Genomic DNA, 18,001 nt, shown 5'->3' with positions numbered 1-18,001 from the left:
AATGTTTGTTCAATTGCAAATGAAGCATAAACTGTCCTAAAATCTAGAATATTGGGGCATTCCAATAAAAGTTTTTGCAATGAGGCCCGACACAAAATGAAATAAATAAATGTACATGTATGCTGCACTTTTAATGAACCAAATCTTTACATCGTATTGTGTGCATTAACATACACTGTAGTCTATAATATGAGAATTACTTTTCAGAAACAGGAAATATTGAAATAATACCTAGTTTACCTACATGTAAAAAGCAAAATTTGAGAAACTTCCTTTTTTTTTAGATAAAGAATAATTTTCAAATTAGACAATTTTTTCGCAGGTTTCCATGCACTGTTTGTTCTTCACATCTTGCTATATGTAGCTCTTGCAGTTGAATTGTTTTTATAGGAATAGGGAACTATGGCCTATGGGAATACGATGAGGAGAGCAGAATTAAAATCTCCCAGAGCCAGACTGTCCCATTTTATTCCATAACATTCCATGCCTAGCAATGCCGAGCGAAGAATCTGATATTGGAGAGTACAACAGGTTAATTTAATAAAGCTGACACAAATACATGTAGGGTCTACACTATACACACAGCCAAAATGCAAACAACACACGCCCTCACAAACACATTAGTATTGGACTATCTAGAGTAGATTGCAACCCGAGATTGAATTGAGCTATAAAACTCACCGAGAGAACTTTATCAAATTGCACTTTTCTAATATGAATACCAACATACAGGTACCTGCACATCTCACTCCTCTTCTCCATCTCTTTCCTTACTTTTATTGAATAATTCAATGTAAGCCTACAGGTAACTCTTAAAAGGAGTTGGGTGAAGAAGGTACTGTTGATTTGGAGTTAAAGATGTAATTCATATTCAGTTTGGTTGCCATTAGACCGACACTTGTCCAGTCATGACTCATATTTAGTGTTGCAGGTGGGTGTTTCATAAAGCTGTTCGTAAATTAAGAGTGACTTTAAGAACATCTGGTGATCCTTTCTTGTAGTAAATGGTACATTCATTGACGATGGTTTAGTGCGTATTAAAGAAAGGTTCACCTGTCGTTCTAAAAGTCGCTCTTATCTTTATACGAACAGCTTTATGAAACGGCCCCAAGGTAAAATATCGTTTGAAATAAAATGACCTTTGGCTTTGACCATACCATTTGATATTGATGCCAATATTACATGAAGGTTCATTAAAATGCATCTGACCAAAGTTTAATTGAAAAAGGAGCAATGGTTGCAAGGTTGTTACACGAGAGTCAAGTCAGTAAACTGTTTAACCCCAAATGACCTTTGACCTCACTACATGACCTCTTACGGCACCACGACAACGACACTTTTGAATCTAGCATCCATGTTTGGTTTCTAACGGACCAACAGTTGCACGTTTGGTGCCATAAGAAGAGTCTTGTAGGTACAGTATGAAGGTATGTCAAAAAGTCCTGCAGGTTTAAAACAATGTAACCTCAAATGACCTTAGACCCATCATGTGACCTCTGACAGTACTATAACATGGTGGTATCCCTAGTGCATCTAGCACCAAAGTTTGGTTGCCATAGGATCACATCATATTTAAAAGAGAGTATTGATAAAGTAAATTTTCTGTGACGGACAGACGATGGAATAACGTTTTTTGGATCCCTACGTCCCGCCTTCAACTTCCTGGGCGAGACAAAAATATTACTGAGAAACCTTTCTATTCCGGCAGAATCTATTCCATTAAAACAAAAAGAGAATAAAAATTCAAATCAATCCTCCACACTGTTTTCAACATTCAGTCTTGATCAGAGAGGTAGTTTTGTTCTCAGCAAAATAAAACATATAATAAATGGCAAACGTATCTCATTAAAACTTGACATTTATCTGTAGCATGAGAAGTAATATTAGCTTAAAAATAAACTCTCATTCGAAGGCTGTAGAGAAATGAGCTAAATTTAGATTTAGTATCAAAGGTGCAGTCATATTCAATCATCAATGTACATGTAAACTGTGCATACTAATATCTAGAATAGATCTATGTCCACATGAAGATCCTAGATACATACATGTACGAGGAAATCATATTTTGTTCAATAGAATTTCAGATCTAAACTATGCTATTGTTTTGTCACAATGTGAATTTCAATAGCTATGGGTGATGTCATATACAGTCAAACCTGTGTTAGTGGCCACCTGTCTATAGTAGCCACCTGCCTCTAGTGACCACTAAAACTGATTCCCATGGAGGAAGATTGTGTGAATAAGAACCTTTCTATGGCAGCCACCTGTCTATAGTGACCACATTTTTTCTTTCTCTTGGGTGGTCACTATAGACAGGTTTCACAGTACGTGTAGTGCAAATGTAGGACAGATAATCTTCCTTATCCTACAGTCACACTTACATGTACATGTACAAAATATGCAATATGTAGCTCACTAATTCAGTGTTTCTATATTGTCCCAGTTTTAGAATGGCTACCCTGATCAGGTGACTCAAGGATACTTCCTACTGGGCACCCATTCCTGAGTGGAGAGTGGCAAATGTAGATTGTTATCCATCTCACCATGGTTTTTTACATTAACAGGGTTCCCACAGAAAATTGAAAACAGAATTCCATGACTTTTCCATGACTTTTCCATGACTAAATTGCTGCTTTCCATGACTTGCTTTTTGGCACGGTTTCCAAAATCAGACACATTATGATGGCCTCCATAACCTCCCCTCACAGCCATCCATTACACCCACTACCTTACTCATGACATGTACATCTACATGTATTATCATTGGTATATGGTCCGTGTCTGACCAGGGTACAGTACCATTTTCGTTTCACCAACATCAAGATTCAAGCCATTCAGCCATGAGGTGAATGCAATTCCATGACTTTTCCATGACTTTTCACAAATTTTTCAAATTCCCTGACTTTTCCCTGACTTTCCAGGACCACAAATTTTTCCAGGATTTTCCATGACCGTAGGAACCCTGATTAAAATACATCAAGGACTAGAGCCACAATGTGTATCATTTCACACAGGTTACACTGGAAGCTCACAGTTGATACGGTACTTAATTTGACAAACAACAATTTAACAGAAATGGTTCGCACAAAAACCCCCAGACAACTGCATCTTCAAATGCATTTTACCTCATACTGAAGACAAATCACTGCTTGACAAGCTCGGCCAGAAGATGAAAATATCCTAGAATAAAACTGGTTTTAACACCCATGTAGATTGGACTATTTGAGCATCTGTGTTTGATGCCTATATCAGTGGAGAAGATGAAATTGTAGCAGCATCACAGAATATGATACGAGGGCTAGGTGATCAGTGTAGAGAAAGAGCGGAATGGATGGGATTGTAGATGAATGGCTAACGGCTCCCTCGTGGGGTGATGTGAGAAGGATGAATCAGACAGGCCATTACCTTCTTAGGGCGTTGTTGCTACAGTGTAATGGGAAGGGGGTTATTTCCATTAAATGATTGCAGACTCAGTGTAAGTGTAATTATTGTGAGGATGGAGAGAGAGAAAGAGAGAGAGATAGAGCAGGAGATTGAGGGACAGGAGGGGAAAAAAGACGCAAAAATATCTACTAGGAGATTGAAGGGTAAAATGAGAGCAAGAGAAAAGAAAATAGTGAGGGGATGGGGGGAGAAAGGAAAAAAAATGATAAAGGGCAAATTCACCCCCAACAAAATGTTCAAGCAAGCGTAATACAAAAAAATTCATCCAAATATGAGACATGTATGTAAGATAAGAAAAAAAATTGTGACATTTTAAAATTTCACTTATTTCTCACAAAACAGAGATGTATACACAAGAGACAACATTACTATATCCTCACTATTCAGTATTTCATTGTAATTACAATTTTTTTATTTCATGCAGATTTAACAATAATGAGACTCTTCATCGATTCACATTATGCTGCACTAATGTGAATTTCACATGCTCAGGGGGGGGGGATCTGATGATTTTTTTGGTTCTCTTTTTATTCACATCAACTATTGGTTGGATGGACTTGTCCTTTAAGAAAAAGAAAATGCATTAAACTATAGAGGCGTATTCAAAGGATCGATGGGAACGTCCATAAAAGAAAGAAAAGAAAACCCTGCACATAGTATCTCACTTTTAGTATTAGAATTTTATGAGCTGCATAATGAAAGGAAGACCGGAGATCTTCCCAAGATATGAACATGTTTTCAAATGCTTCAGGTCATCTATGGTGAAACATTTCGCTCAGTAAGAAGCATATTAAAGGCTATGCGGAAGTGACTAATGAAATGGAGAGAGCTCATGATGAATACATGTACATGTAGTTATCTCTAGAAGATATGAACATGTTATCCTGTTAAGGTGGACTACACTGTATGTAGATAAATGCCAGCTGTGGTTAAAACAATTTTGTACAGAATCCAATAAAATGACCACCTAAATTTCTGTATAAATGTGCCAAAGGATTTTGGGAGCAATGCGGGATTGCTTTAAAATTAGCAAAAATAACAAGCGATTCCTTTCCAAGCAATAATAATATACACCGTCCAACATGTGCTCTGTCTTGAATGGTGATCTTTTTTTTGGGGGGGGGTTTAGATTTCAGGATTCATATGAACTGTAACACTTCTAGATCTCTGTTGATATGGTGACAATAAGTCTTGGTATTAAAGACTTTTATCATGAGATCAGTGTTTACTGCAACTACAATTGTACAGTCCTCATATAGCCTTACTGTAGAGGATCCAGTTTCCTGTGATACAGAAAATGACCCCAAAAATCATCTACTTCATGAGGAATAAAGATTCAATAGATCTCAAGGAAAACACACATTTTCAGGCTAACAAATTATTGAAAGATAGTGAAAAACCCTGTTTGTAGCACTTAAATTTAACTATCTAAAAGTAAATTTTTTTCATATATATACATGTATATACTGTACATCTATGAAGAAAAGGAAATGTGATGTTTAGAACATTGAAGATCACATACATTGACATTTTCAAAGAAAACTCTCCATACAGCTTCATGCTACAAATGTTTCAGCAAATTTCTTTCCTTTTTTTTCTTTACACAGCGCTGCAAAAAGTAGTTCAAGCTAAAGCCAGGTAATATAAAAAAAATGCACCTCGGAAGATTATAATTTCTAGGTCTAGATGAATAATGAATGGCTGTTATTATGAAAGACTCCCCAGGCCCAGACTCTCTGTGCAATTCTTCACAACTGCTTCCAATTTCTTTAAGTCCCTATTTTTCAATCCCATTAGATCATATCTTAACCCCTCCCCCAGCTCTAATACCATCTATCTCTCATAAGTCACGGAATAGTGCATGAACTGATTTGTTGTCAGTTGACTGTGAAATATGTTTATATTACAGCGCTCTTTAATTAAGGCTCAACTTGGTAGACATGCAAGTCTGATGCAGCTCTAGTGCAGGCTGATGAACACAAGGGCATGTAAGAAATGCCTTGGGTATGCATACATGTAGGAGCGAAAGGAAATCATTAATTTCTTCCACTGTAATCTTTGCAACCTTCCACCATCAGGATATTATGAACTATGACTGTGTTTATATTACAACTGAACCTGTTACAGACTGAATTACTTTGCTAAACAACACAGGTTTTCTTGACTCCAGCCCACATACAGTATGTAGTATGCAGGCTCAGTCTTTAACAGGTAAAAATACAATTATAACTGTGAGTTGGCAGTACATGTACATGTATATGTCGTGTAAAGAAATGTTGCAATCATCCCTGGGCCCAGTCTTACAAAGAGTTATGATTGATCCAATCAATCGTAACTCTATGGAAATCCATCAGTGTCATAATTTTTCTACAGGAAATTTGCACAATGTCCTTTGTAAACAAAGAGAAGCACGGAGAATTTTCAGGAAAACAATTAATGCATGAATATACATCATAGCTAGATATTTTGAACAAACATGAATAATAGATGTTGACGTCACTGGCCATCCATAGTTGCAATTGATTGGATCAATCAATCGCAACTCTTTGTAAGATTGGCCCCTGGTATTACTGTCATGAAGAGCAACAAGGCATCCGACCTGGGCATGTGAAAAGCAGCTTCAGAAAACTATTAAACATATTTCTCTCACTCTCCCTTTGTCCTCACCTCCCACAGTCCTGGCACCCCCCCCCCCCCCTCCTACGAGATCCTAAGGCTCTGCCTATTAATTTTCTCCCTCTCATTTGGTCTCTCTCTTTCTGTTGTCTCTCTGTATTTGATTTTGTTTGTCTCGCCATATCTCTCCCTCTAGTCTCTCTCTCTCTCTCTCAGTATCTCCCTCTCTAAATGACGTATCCTTGGCAAGCTATTACATGTGTCTCATCACTCAAGACATTGTAATTGCTCAGAGTCTGAGAGAATCTACATCAGATTAAGAAACTGACTGCTTGCTTCACTTTTCATTAACATGAAACCCTTCGACTCTGTTTGTTTAAATCTCTAATAATAAACAATGTACATGTCATGTATTAGGCTGGTTAAACTTGAGAGGGTTTCAAAGTCAGAAGAAGAGACTATCAGGTTAAAGAGTCAACTTGAGTTACCTTGTTGGTACATTGCACACAATCAAGCATTAAGTAAAAACCCACCCAGTAATAGCATTAAAAAATGGCCCCTAACTTAATCTATATATGCATTTCTTAAAAGGTGCACCTCCGGGGGGGGGGGGGGGGGGGGGGGGGGCAGTCAAATATATCGCTGTACACATGCGTGACCCAAAAAACATGTTTAAATGGGTGTTTTTTTTTCCAGTTTTGGACTTGGGCCGCGCATGCACTCATTAAAGGGTATCAAAAACACAGATTTTTAAGAAAAGGGGTGGTTTTGAAAGACTGGTCAATGGTCAATCGTGGGGTCATACATATTTAGGGTGGTTTTTTTTTCCAAAGCTTCTTTTAAGACTAGCCAAACGTGTTTAGGGTAAGTTTTTTCCCCAAGCTTTTCTCCCCCTCGTTTCTGAAAAGTGTTTGGGTTATTCCCGATTGTAACCCTAACTGCAGGGGGGGGGCATACAATACCCATGAATATAGTTTTGTCTATTTAAGCTAATGTTTATAGCAAGTAGACAAAACTTGTCATATTCTGGCGACAACTTGTTTAGGGGCCAAAATGTGTAAATGAAGCCCTCGAAAAACTTGTTTGGGGGCTATTTTGCAGAGAAAAACTCCTTTAGGGGGTGTCTGGAAATAGTTTGGTCACACATGTGTACAGCAATACATTGACCCCCCCCCCCCCCCCAGTGCACCTGGGGCCTGTAACAGAAAGATTTTAATAGCAATCATCGTACAAATGTAGATCATTTCCATTGACTGCTTTGACTACAGATACAATGTACAATGAATCATGACAATCAAACATAAATTAATCACTAAGCTTAGTGTTACAGGACCATTAACAATTACCTTGAGAGAGAAAAAATCAATTATCTGTCTCCATGTTACAAATATAGACTGAAGCTTCAATGATGGCTTTATAATAAAATGGTTTCATAATCTGGATGCAGGGAAAACTTAATGATTGAATGTAATTGATGAAAGTGACCTTGTTTTGAAAAGGGACAAATCCAAATGGGTATTCCAAATAAATTCCAATGCAAATGGGTTTTTGTTTAAATACATCTTACCCTAAAAATAACACTGAAGGTGATTACTATTCCCACTCACACTGTATCATGCAACCCTCATGTGAGGAAAACTAATGCAAAACAAATGCTATTGTAATTACCATTTCCATAGCAATAGATGTGTCATTACCAAAGCAACATTAAAAAAAGGACAAATGAGACTAACATCTTCATGTACATGTATACCTTTTTCACGCTGTATTCCCCATAAATTTAAAGTATTCTCCTGCTGAGTCCATGCCCGCCCCCCCCCTCTCCCTCACTCTCTTTCTACAGGCTCCCTCTCCTTTTTCTCTGATCTCTTTCATCCCTCCTTCTCCTCCTTTCTCTTTCTTTCCTATTCTTTCTCCTCTTTCCTCCTGTCTTTTACTCTCTCCATGTTAAACTTTCATCTCCTTTCTCTCTCTCTAAAGGCCACCGCACACCTTACGACCCGACCGGTCGCCGACTGGCTTGCGACTGGGTGAGGGGAGATGAATCGCAAGGCAGTCATAAGCCTCGACACCGCACACCTTGCGATCCGATCGGCGACTCACGCATGCGCTTTTTGCTTTTTGGCATATCATCTGAGAAATTGCACTTACTACTGCGTATGCGCGTTGTTTATCATAATACGCGTAATGCAACACTGCTGTCTGATTGGCTGGAGGTTGGATTGAGCTTGCGATCCAGTCACAAGGATTCGACATGTCAAATCCTTCCGAGTTTCCTTGCGACTTGTCTCTGACCGGTCTGCGACGCTCAAGCTGACAAGAGCTGTGACGTCACATCTCCCCTCACCCAGTCGCTAGCCAGTCGGCGACAGGTCGACACTCTCTCTCCATCCCCTCCACCCCTCCTCACACACAAACCCACACACGCACACTCCCCCTCTCTCTCTCTCTCTCCCTATGTCCTTCACAGGCTCATCACTGCATTCCTTCCATCAAGTATAAGATTCATCTTTGATTGAGAGTCTCAAGTTCCTCTTCTCTCGACCCACAGCTCAAGGAGATGACCCTCAATGATCCAAAGAGTCCCAATCTGAGAGAATGAAATATAATCCACTCTCGTCCTATCACTCTTGAATATAAAAGGGTATAGTATTGCACATTGGCGCACACACAGTGTGTCCTTTACTATGTGGTGTTAACTGATAAGCTGGGAACTTTTTCACAAAATCAAATACCAACTTAAATCGCAGAAGTGCACATTAGTCATTAGCTTTCACTATCATTGACCTCGTAATGCAAGAGAACTTAATAAAGGAGAAGTTCAGAAAGTAATGGACAAGGGCAATATCCAAGCAAAAATGGACATTGTCCAAATTTGACTGTTTCAAATCTAGATCAACATTTTAGATTATTCATATGGAAGTTCATAAATGCAAAGGAAGTTCACAACCATCCTACAAAAAATCTAACATGTGTATAACCCAAACCGTACAAAAAATACAGGATGACATATTTTTTTAAATTTGTTATTCAATTTGACAGACTATTATTTGATGATGATCCACAGCATTTATATTGCGCCATTTATCTGTTAAAAACATTCAAAGGCGCAGGCTCATCCAATAGGTTAATCACTAATATTTGTTATGTTAATTATTAATTTGATAATCTGAAGTTCATAATTTCACATCAAATGTAAAAAAAAAAAAAACAAGAGTGTCGCTAAGGCGAGCACATAATACGCCCGCCTGTAACGCGGAAAATGGAGTTATTGGTCATTTAAGTGGATGGTGGCAACTTCACCTTTGACCTTCTGACCTCAAAATCAATAAGCTTCCTGGGATCAATGCTAGTAACATACACACCAAAATAAGTTATCGCGTTTACAAGGAAAAGTTACCGGACGGACAGACACACAGACGGACGGACACCGAGCATGATACCATAATACGTCCCGTCTAGGACGGGCGTATAAGAAAATGAAAACATACGTTGCAGGAAGGGTTTAAATTTGTCAATTCACAGCAACCTGCCTGTCTTTCAATCCCTTTGGACTTGACATTTACCAGACTCATTGACTCAACTTTTGCAGTGATACCTGCCGATCTCCGAACAGCAGAGGAACTGAAACGAGAGAGAGATAAGGTACCCCAAGTCTGCGCAGTGCCCTTGTCTGCGCACACGCATATCGGTGCGATTCTAATAAAGAAAGATACGCAATGACCTCAAACTTTACACCTGAAATACATAGACAGATATTCATTAAAAAATCCAACTCAATATGGTGGAAAAATAATGAATTTTGGGAACTTCATGTGACGGCCTCAAAATGCAGTCTTTCTCATCAAATCCTTGAATCGTGTGTAAAGTGAACGGGAGATCATTGAACAAAACTATCATGACAATGGTGCCCCTTGTCTGAGACATGGGGCACCATTAGAGAGTTTTAGGAGCAGTGAACGTGAACGACGTAGCAGTCATCTGATCGTTCGAGTTAACGTCGTCGTCTGCCCTTGTTCACTACAGATGCGAATACTTTAGATTTCACTCGACTTGTACGTGTACGTACGTCCACATGAAACAGCGCGATAACCAGCGGGTCATGACACGCTGCCCGACCCTGAAGATCTGGCGCACCATCGCCTGGCGACCCGGTCGGGTGATGCGAAGGTGCAACGTGTGCACATGTGCCCTTTCACTTGCTTTGATTCCTTTTTACGCGAGTTAGGATATATATTGATGTATATTTTGGAGATCAGAAAGCAATTACAAATATGATAAACATAATGCATCGTACAACTTACATTAATTTTGTGAAAAGTCACTGAAAACTGTGTTTTAAAAGGGAAAGGTTGATCTTCATGCTGGGCTTGAACGGTTAAAATGACGTCACTCACGTGCACGTCGTCTATTATTTAGGAGAACCGCAAAATGGATGTGGCGAGGTTCTTGATTTTGAAAGTGGACGTGTGTGAGGACCTGAGGCATATGGCAGGCCAAAAAATGACGTCATCTCGTACCAGTCCTCTATGTCGACGTACCTTTCTAAAAGTGCTCATTGTCATGACTATTTTGTTCAATGATGGGGCACCATTGTCATGAATGTTTTGTTCCATGAATCAATCTGAAAAGAACTGACCGAGGGTTTTCCCAAGCCAAGAAAATCATATATTTCTTTCATATTTTCACAAGATTTTTGGCTCTATTACTCATAAGAATATATTTATAAAGTAACATCAACTGAAAATTTTTGTGGAATAAGAATAAATTCAGGTTTAATCTTAAGTTAAATTTTAGGTGCACAGACATGGGGCTCCCCTTCATACATACAACACTGAATGTTGTTGTTGAATATGATGGCGCTCATCAATCTCTCCAGATTATACGCGCCAGTCACTATCGTAAGTAGGACTTCGTCGGCTAAGGAAAGTCCATTGTGATGTCAAAGTCAAACCATGGTGATTATTATTGATATATTTAAAATCACTTGCTCACTGCAACCATCCTGCCTGTGGGGAATCTACAGGTAGGACTATGGTATGCCAATGCAGTACACGCACACTTTAAAAATCATTAAGTGACTAAAAATACTAATTTCCATACAGTTGCAATTTGTTTTTCATTAGTATTTTGGGAATAATTTTTGTATTCACCAGAGCGCTCGAAAACTTGAATTTTGGGCACATTTTTGTGTACACCCTCTATTGGTGGAGAGTAATATGGAAAGAAAATTTTCATATTTCAATCTCTGTTTTTAATTCAAGAAAATAATTAAAAGACACAACATCACTTAAGAACCAAGTATGATGAATAGCTGTACAATGGAAACTGACATTGTAAAAAAACCAAGCATTTGTCCCAAAGAAAAAGAGAAAATAAGCCAAATATTGCCAACCTTATTCTGCCACACATGGAGTAGTATTAACAGAGAACAAGGTTGTCCCATTGAATGAATGATATCAATATTGATTAGTCACCCATAATAGTAGGCCTAGGTCCTACAAAATTACACATCTTTGCCGAATAGTAAATTAATACATGTAAATATAACAGACAACTTAGTAAATAACGCGCATGCAAAATGATATTGTTCATGGAAAAGGGCATGCAAGCTAACCAAATGGTTAGTTTATAATATGAAACAGTCCTACTCCTAAATTTTCATAAAATCTCTGCCAGCAAATCACTTGTTCACCGCTACCACCCTGCCTGTGGGGAATCTAAATGTTCTATGCACAACACACATTTAAAAAAAAATCATAAAATCCTACTTTTGTAACCAAAAATACTAATTTCCATCATAATCATTACATTTACAGTGTACAATCTATTTTTCAATAGTAATGTGGAGATTATTTTTGTATTATCCAGAGCGCTCAAAAACCTGAATTTTGGGCATATTTTTGTACACGCCCTCTATTGGTGGAAAGTAAAATTTCAAGAGAATTTTCATTTTGCAATCTCTAAAAGAGTAATGGAACTCAACAGTGACAAAAAATCAAGCATTTGTCCCCTAAAACAAGAGAAAATAAGCCAAAACATTGCCAACCTTATTTCACCACACAGGTAACAGAGAACAAGGTTATATCCACCCATGGGTGCATTACTGCCGCCGTGTGGCGTGTACAGGAAAATTGAAGGCACGGCACATGCAAAATTGCAACAAACTCCCGCAAATTTCATAAGAGGATTTGATTTACAGAATCAAGTCCTACGAAACTTACCGAACGATGTGAAGTCAATTCCCCCTAATATGATGAATATCCCTCAAATAGCATCATTTAAGCGTTCATTTTTCTTCTCGTTGACAAAATACGGAGTGAGCTTGCGATTTCCCAAGTTTTTCATCTAATGAGCTACAGAGGGCGCGCGATTTAACTTCATATCAAAGACACTACAAGGGAAAGACTAGGCACAAAACCTATTTTACACGTAATTCGAAGCAAGGCGCGATGTCGGCAAAGTGTCCAATCTTTTTACTGAGTTTTATCGAGTGGCCAGTGGTTATATCATAACCTTAAGTTATTGATTGAATGAGCATGACGAGTGCTAGACAGGAATAACCATCTTTTCTGGGGATTTCCTTAACAATTTCTGACATTTCACTATATTGGTGAGTGGAGCCAACGTAGTTCAGCGGAACAACCAAAATACAGACTGAAGCTTTTGGTCTAGACCACCCAAGGGTTCATTACATGCCGCCACGCACAGAAAAATCAAGCCATAGAAGTCGTGTGTTGTGGACCCAAGAAGTGAGATCCCAGCACGCGCGACCCACTAGTTAGAAATCCACTGCCAAACGCGGTTCGTGGTGCGAGGTTAGTATACTAATAGTAATACTAACCTCGCAATACGTGTGAGTGGGTCTAGACGAGTGCAGGACTGCAGCAAATTAAAATTTAAAGTCATCATACTAGACACTAGTCATAGTGCAAGGCTCCACATTAACTTTTTTTGGTGGTGGCCCATTCGGGCCACCAAAACCTTCAAATAATTTTTTTTGGTGGCCCGATATTAAAGTCTGGTGGCCCGAAAAATAAAAAAAAACATTAATTTAAAATAGATAAAACAAACTTCTGAAATATTAATTCTGCAGCCACTACCACCAAGTATATTAAAAAAAGAAAACAAAAATAATAAAATAAATAAGTGAAATTAAACAAAAGAAAGAAAATGAAGAAAGAAAAAACAAAGATTCTTTGTTTTTTCTTCAGGGAAAAAAAGAAAAGAAAAAATTTAGAGGAAAAAAAAAAGAAAAATGAATAAAACAAAATTAATAAAAAATGGGGAAAATTTATTATTATTTTTCAGTAGAAACATATTCTTTAATCAGGGATATTCAATGGGAAGGGGTATAAATGGTTTAACCACTATAAAAAAAAAATGAAAGAAAAAAAATAAGAAAATGGCATAAGTTATATCTGGAAAAAACAGTGTGAGAGAAGTCCTTCCGTATATCTGCCAAATGCTGGAAAAATTCACATTTCATATCAATGAAATGCCTTCCCAAAGTATTTACTTCCTCAAGAGTGGTTTAAGAAGTCATTTATAAACAAGAAAGAAAGAACTGTCTGCTTATTTTTGGCTAGAAAAGACACAGCTTCGAAAGAAACAAAGTATCAACATACATACAAATGCACACGTGGGACTGTGATGTACTCACCTATGTGTTTTATGTGCATTAATGCATTTGGAAATCGGTCTTTTTGAGTCAAAAGAGAGGTCATATTCCTCTTTTTAATGCTTGCAAATAATCAGGTTACACCAGATTTTAGTAATATGGACTGTAGAAGGGCATTTCATTGGTGTAAAATGTGACTTTGACGTAGATTTTCAAAGTTCTGTGGAAGATTTCTTAGCAGCAACATTTCGTATCGCAGCTCCCTGAGTCTAAATAGTCTGCTAGCGCACAGCTAGCTAGCTGCATGCAGTGGTTTCATGCATGCAAAGCTCTCGCCAGACGGCCGGCGCGATAATAGTTTTCTGTATGCTATAGCGGTAGGCCTACATGCTGTCATGACTATGCAATCTTTGTGTGTGTGTATTTGTGTGTAGATTAACAAAAAGGGCGCATGACGAATTGGCTTGCAATTTGAACTGTAGAAAGTTGATAAATGCGTGCAAAATTGGGAGAAAAATTGCGCTACTTTGAAAATTATTGGTTGCCCGATTCGGGCCACCAAAACTTAACATTTTTTCAATAATGGTTGCCCAAGGTGAATTTCTGGTGGCCCTGGGCCACCGGGCCACCGCTAATGTCGAGCCTTGCATAGTGACATAGATTATAATTGTAAACAATGCATGTGATACATGGTTATTCATGGAAAGACCAAAGCTATTTGGTGTTTATTTTAGAAACCGTAATTTTTTATTTTATGTATATTTTTATAAATAAATTCCACCTCTTCACTTTTTTTTCTCGTTACGGTTATTCTTCACTGAATGATTGATACAACACAAAATTGTATGATGTCGGACTGTACACAGGCTCACCGACTAAGCTGAGCCTGGGTCAGTGGGTGACCATAAATCCATTCTCGATCACACCTTTTCTCCTTAATTAAAAAGCATACTGAAGACACATTGTACAGAAAACGACTAAATTAACTCATGCATTAGTTATGGAAAAATAAGCATGATCTACGACCTGAAAATATGAAAAAATCAAACACTACTTACAATTTGGCAGATCTCCAACAGCTAATGTGAAATGTGAAGAGCGCCAGCAGCGTCAATGGACAGTTGGGTATGTATCATAGAGATGTATACTAACTACGCTAGAGTGCGGAGTCGCCATAGGCGCGCGTACTTAACGTCTGTGATTGTGTGGAGCGTGGCGGCCATTGCTCGATAGGTATAGATTCGCAAAAGTACCCGGATGTACCCATAGCTCGTGCGTTGTAACGCTGTGAAAAGGGGTGCCGTCTCCGGCCTTTATCTTGAAGAAAAGAACACAACCTCATAAAAATCGAAAATATGAATGACAAATTGCATCTCAATACACTATTAGAGTGATTACATGGGGATTATGCTATTAATTTGGCATTTTAAAAACCTGATTTCTCGGGATGAAATTCTAAATAATTTGCATTTACCTGTCCGTTTATAGGCCTGTAATAGATAACCATGTTGATATACTATCATATAAACAATCATATAAAAATAAAAACTTACAGCGGACATTAATAGAAAGATTGACAATTAATTCAAAAGACTGCAGTGAATTAGCCCTTCTCTGGATTTCCCTATATACCTTTAACTGCATCGTCCTCCTTCCATCCTTCCCACATTTACGTCCTTTGATTCTATGTTTATGTTGGATATAATTTTGTAATTTCTATATAGGCCTACATGATATGTAACTTGCTTTAATTTGTATGAAATATAGGCCTATCATTTTTATATATTAAGTTGTACAATAATTCTGTATAAGTTAGTGTTTTGATCTACATGCGCTATTAAAGGGCATCTCATTATTGTTCTTGGTGAGCCTCCCGTTACACCATCAATGTTGAAATTGTGTTATTTGGTGAACGTGCTGATTTTGTTCTTATAGGAACATAATAAATTCCCCAAAATCTGCAGGCCTATATGGCCCGAAAATAAAATATTGATTTAAAATGTCGAGAATATAGCCTAATTTGTTCAAACTTTTCAAAAATGACAGTTTTAATTCCCTTCACTTTAAGTTAGATTTGTTTTAATTCGCTTTTTAGGGGCCGTGTGTGCAATTAAAATAACAAACACACCTTAGAAGCAAATTCGCTTTAACATACTGATCAAAATAAAATACAGGGGGCGCGACCGGACCCCTCCCTGAAATGAAAATGAACATTACACATAATAAATGATTGTGATTTTATGCACCCCATCACTTTCAAAATCATTCCGCGACGCCGTAACATAAAATAATAATTTTGTTCATCCATGGAAATCTTATTTAAAAAAAACTGATCGAATAACCAAACTCAGGTCCATAGGCCAGCAAATGACATTAAAGGAAGAAAACTAGAAAATCAAATTCAGTTATACTTTTAAAATGAAAAACAAAACTGGATATTCAAAACGCGTGTTTATCTGTTTATATGTTAGGCCGGTGCCAGTGCTTACAAATATTTGCCATAAAGTTCATTTATTCAAGCGACACAGACACAGTTAATTAACACAATTTCAAGGCAGGTATCAAATTTGAGATTAAATTAGGATTTTTAATATCTTATTCCAAGTATTGTCACTTTTGCAATATTATTGTTTCATAATTATGTTTGGTTTTAGTACTCACAATTTTGCAACCGTTTTCATAATTATGATAAGTTTGCATTGATGTCTTTCATGATATTAGTTTTATACACTCTTGCAGTAGTAATAATATTCTTTATAGTATAATACAAATTATATATCATAATCCCGCCCCTCTTCTTCTCTCCTTCTCCCCCTTCTTCCTCTCCTTATTATTCTATCCTTGATTTGTTCACATGATATTGGTCCAATCATTATAGGATCAGAAACAACGGCGATCAACAAAATATTTCAGCCAGTTTGCCGATCAGCATATTTTCAGCCGGGGAGAATCAAGTCTATACTTTCCAGAAAATCAAAGTAAAATTGTTTTGCGCATTGTGATTTGTTTACTCTCCGAAGTTTTAAAATGTTTGCAAGGCAATAACACTGTACATAAACATCCAACCCCCCATTAGGCCTCCTGTACATTGCAAAATTGTACGACTGCATGCGTGCATTTGATATGCAAATTTTGCTGTCAACAAACTTTTCTATACATTGATCGCAAGTAAGAAAGTATACTTTTATATACATATTTATAAATATGATGGGATGGTTGCCAGCAAAGGAAATCTAAATCATCAATTTTTAACTGAATCAATGCGTAAATCATTTCCAAATATCAATAAAAAGTCATTTTATGATTCGCGAGTTTTTGTGATGTTGGTTTATATCAGCGTGTAAGACATGGGGAAAAGGGATCGAGTTATTATAGGCCCTATTGTGTAGATATATATGGAAAATGAATTATAACAATTATCTAAAGTGAAGAAATAAATTATCAGCAATCAGCATAATAGTAATTAGGAAACTATGAACTATAAAAATACAATCGTGGTTTTTTTTTTCGATACAGCGTCTCAGATGCATCAGACACTGTGATATGGTCTAGGCCTATGAATTTTCTTAGGTTAATGTACATCAAATCATATTAAAACACATTAAATTTATTTATCAGGACCTAGGCCTAAATGTTATTTTTGATATTCATCTCTTCCAAATCATTAGAAAATAGAAGTCATATTAATGTATCGAAATTTTACCTAAGCAAAAACAATTGGGACTTTAAATCGTTTGCCTGTATTATAGCTGTATCGGCCTATATATTATGCGCTATAGATAGGCCTATATAGGCCTTTTGACCTCAGTTTTGCTAGATTTTTGTTGTATTTGAACTTTAATCCAGTGCAATATTTACAATTTTGCTTTTCCATATGCTTTCGTGCTCATATGTCATCAATTTGTCATGTTCTGTGCTCATCCGTGTACATGCCCCATAGGTACTGTACGCGCATGGCAGGCTGCGAATACCTATCGAGCAATGGCGGACGGTCTCCACGTAATCACAGCGATTTGACGAAGTACGCCCTCTAGCGTTACTAGTATACATCTCTATGGTATGTATCTTTCTACCGGTCTCCAGAATTTACTCTCTGGGGTGGGTTAATTATTTTGTGCCCGTTACTATTATTGCTCTTGTATTGTACATATGTTTATTATCATCATGTTTGATTCTTTTTTCTTTCTTTTTATTTTTTTGATTATTTTTGTTACCTTTGTATTTTTCTTATGCCTACTATTGCCATTGTTGTAACTTGTTATATTTCTTCTATGCCCCCAAGAGGGGCCGTCAAAGAAATAAAATCATTGTCAAATCAAT

This window comes from Lytechinus pictus, chromosome 17 (assembly GCF_037042905.1).
Source record: "Lytechinus pictus isolate F3 Inbred chromosome 17, Lp3.0, whole genome shotgun sequence".
In the NCBI taxonomy this organism is placed as follows: Eukaryota; Metazoa; Echinodermata; class Echinoidea; order Temnopleuroida; family Toxopneustidae; genus Lytechinus; species Lytechinus pictus.
Note: the sequence above shows the minus strand (reverse complement) of the source record.